The sequence below is a fragment of the Triticum dicoccoides genome, chromosome 6A (assembly GCF_002162155.2).
Source record: "Triticum dicoccoides isolate Atlit2015 ecotype Zavitan chromosome 6A, WEW_v2.0, whole genome shotgun sequence".
NCBI classification, from domain to species: Eukaryota; Viridiplantae; Streptophyta; class Magnoliopsida; order Poales; family Poaceae; genus Triticum; species Triticum dicoccoides.
This window is the reverse complement of record NC_041390.1, coordinates 32657044-32661020: the sequence shown is the minus strand read 5'-3', so window position 1 is coordinate 32661020 and position 3977 is coordinate 32657044.

Here is a 3977-nt window from a genome sequence, read left to right as displayed (position 1 = left end):
TTCTCATGCTTCACTTAAATTATTTTGAGAGTCTCTTAATAGCATGGTAATTTGTTAATAATAATATGCTTGGTATTCAAGATTTGTGAAACTTTCTTTTGAGTGTGTTGAATACTAAGAAAAGATTGAAGCATGATAATTGTTTTGAGATATGGAGGTGATAATATTAAAGTCATGCTAGTTGAGTAGTTGTTAATTTAAAGAATACTTGTGTTAAAGTTTGTGATTCCCGTAGCATGCACGTATGGTCAACCGTTATGTGATGAAGTCGGAGCATGATATATTTATTGATTGTCTTCCTTATGAGTGGCGGTCGGGGACGAGCGATGGTCTTTTCCTACTAATCTATCCCCCTAGGAGCATGCGCGTAATACTTTGCTTTGATAACTTCTAGATTTTTGCAATAAGTATATGAGTTCTTTATGACTAATGTTGAGTCCATGGATTATACGCACTCTCACCCTTCCACCTTTGCTAGCCTTTCTAATACCGCGCACCTTTCGCCGGTATCATACACCTACCATATACCTTCCTCAAAACAGCCACCATACCTACCTATTATGGCATTTCCATAGCCATTCCGAGATATATTGCCATGCAACTTTCCACCATCTAGTTCATCATGACACATTCATCATTGTCATATTGCTTAGCATGATCATGTAGTTGACATAGTATTGTGGCAAAGCCACCGTTCATAATTTTTTCATACTTGTCACTCTTGATTCATTGCATATCCCGGTACACCGACGGAGGCATCCATATAGAGTCATACGTTGTTTTAGAATCGAGTTGTAGTCATTGAGTTGTAAACAAATAAAAGTGTGATGAACATCATTTAATAGAGCATTGTCCCAATAAAAAAAAGAGAAAGACCAAAGAAAAAAAAGAAGGCCCCAAAAAAGAGGCAATGCTACTATCCTTTTTTCCACACTTGTGCTTCAAAGTAGCACCATGATATAGCGAGTCTCATATATTGTGCTTCAAAGTAGCACCATGTTCTTCATATAGAGAGTCTCATATGTTGTCACTTTCATATACTAGTGGGAATTTTACATTATAGAACTTGTCTTGTATATTCCAATGATGGGCTTCCTCAAAATTGCCCTAGGTCTTCGTGAGCAAGCAAGTTGGATGCACACCCACTAGTTTCTTTTGTTGAGCTTTCATACATTTATAGCTCTAGTGCATCCGTTGCATGGCAATCCCTACTCACTCACATTGATATCTATTGATGGGCATCTCCATAGCCCGTTGATACGCCTAGTTGATGTGAGACTATCTTCTCCTTTTTTTCTTCTCCACAACCACCATTCTATTCCACCTATAGTGCTATATCCATGGCTCACGCTCATGTATTGCGTGAAGATTGAAAAAGTTTTGAAAAAGTTAGAGTATGATACAATTCCTTGGCTTGTCATCGGGGTTGTGCATGATTTAAATACTTTGTGTGGTGAAGATGGAGCATAGCCAGACTATATGATTTTGTAGGGATAACTTTCTTTGGCCATGTTATTTTGAGAAGACATAATTGCTTTGTTAGTATGCTTGAAGTATTATTATTTTTATGTCAATATAAACTTTTGTCTTGAATCTTTCTAATCTGAATATTCATACCACAATTAAGAAGATTTGCATTGAAATTATTCCAAGTAGCACTCCGCATCAAAAATTCTCTTTTTATCATTTACCTACTCGAGGACGAGCAGGAATTAAGCTTGGGGATGCCTCATACGTCTCCAACGTATCTATAATTTTTGATTGCTCCATGCTATATTATCTACTGTTTTGGACTATATTGGGCTTAATTTTCCACTTTTATATTATTTTTGGGACTAACCTATTAACCGGAGGCCCAGCCCAGAATTGCTGTTTTTTGCCTATTTCAGTGTTTCGAAGAAACGGAATATCAAACAGAGTCCAAACGGAGTAAAACCTTCGGGAACATGATTTTCTCACCGAACGTGATCCAGGAGACTTGGAACCTGCTCCAAGGAACAAAAGAGGCGGTCACGAGGGTGGGGGGCGCCCCCCCTAGGGCGCCCCCTGCCTCGTGGGCCCCTCAGTGCTCCTTCGGCGTACTCCTTCCTCCTATATATACCTACATACCCCCAAACGATCAGAACATGAGCCAAAAGCCTAATTCCACCGCCGTAACTTTCTGTATCCACGAGATCCCATCTTGGGGCCTGTTCCGGAGCTCCGCCGGAAGAGGGTTGTCATCACGGAGGGCTTCTACATCATCCTAGCCCCTCCGATGAAGTGTGAGTAGTTTACCTCAGACCTTTGGGTCCATAGTTAGTAGCTAATGGCTTCTTCTCTCTCTTTGAATCTCAATACAAAGTTCTCCCCCTCTCTTGTGGTGATCTATTCGATGTAATCTTCTTTTTGCGGTGTGTTCGTTGAGATCGATGAATTGCGTGTTTATGATCAAGTCTATCTATGAATAATATTTGAATCTTCTCTAAATTATTTTATGTATGATTGGTTATCTTTGCAAGTCTCTTCGAATTATCCGTTTGGTTTGGCCAACTAGATTGGTAGTTCTTGCCATGGGAGAAGTGCTTAGCTTTGGGTTCGATCTTGCGGTGTCCTTACCAAGTGACAGAAGGGGCAGCAAGGCACGTATTGTATCATTGCCATCGAGGATAATAAGATGGGGTTTATTTCATATTGCATGAATTTGTCTCTCTACATCATGTCATCTTGCAAGGCGTTACTCTGTTTTTAACTTAATACTCTAGATGCATGCTGGATAGCGGTCGATGAGTGGAGTAATAGTAGTAGATGCAGATGAAGGAAATATGCCCTAGAGGCAATAATAAAGTTATTATTTATTTCCTTATATCATGATAAATGTTTATTATTCATGCTAGAATTGTATTAACCAGAAACATAATACATGTGTGAATACATAGACAAACAAAGTGTCACTAGTATGCCTCTACTTGACTAGCTCGTTAATCAAAGATGGTTATGTTTCCTAACCATGAACAAGTAGTTGTTATTTGATTAATGGGATCACATCATTAAGTGAATGATCTGATTGACATCACCCATTCCACTAGCTTAGCACCCGATCGTTTAGTATGTTGCTATTGCTTTCTTCATGACTTATACATGTTCCTATGACTATGAGATTATGCAACTCCCGTTTGCCGGAGGAACACTTTGTGTGCTACCAAACGTCACAATGTAACTGGGTGATTATAAAGGAGCTCTACAGGTGTCTCCAAAGGTACATGTTGGGTTGGCATATTTCGAGATTAGGATTTCTCACTCCGATTGTCGGAGAGGTATCTCTGGGCCCTCTCGGTAATGCACATCACTTAAGCCTTGCAAGGATTGCAACTAATGAGTTAGTTACGGGATGATGTATTACAGAACGAGTAAAGAGACTTGCCGGTAACGAGATTGAACTCGGTATTTGGAATACCGACGATCGAATCTCAGGAAAGTAACATACCGATGACAAAAGGAACAACGTTTATTGTTATGCGGTCTGACCGATAAAGATCTTCGTAGAATATGTAGGAGCCAATATGAGCATCCAGGTTCCGCTATTGGTTATTGACCGGAGACATGTCTCGGTCATGTCTACATTGTTCTCGAACCCGTAGGGTCCGCACGCTTAAGGTTACGATGACAGTTATATTATGAGTTTATGCATTTTGATGTACCGAAGTTTGTTCAGAGTCCCGGATTTGATCACGGACATGACGACGAGTCTCAAAATGATCGAGACATAAAGATTGATATATTGGAAGCCTATGTTTGGATATCGGAAGTGTTTCGGGTGAAATCGGGATTTTACCGGAGTACCGGGAGGTTACCGGAACCCCCCGGGAGCTATATGGGCCAAGATGGGCCTTAGATGAAAAGAGAAGAGGCAGCCCTACATGGGCCGCATGCCTCTCCCCTCCCTAGGTCCGAATAGGACAAGGAGAGGGGGCCGGCCCCTCTCTCTCTTTTCCCCC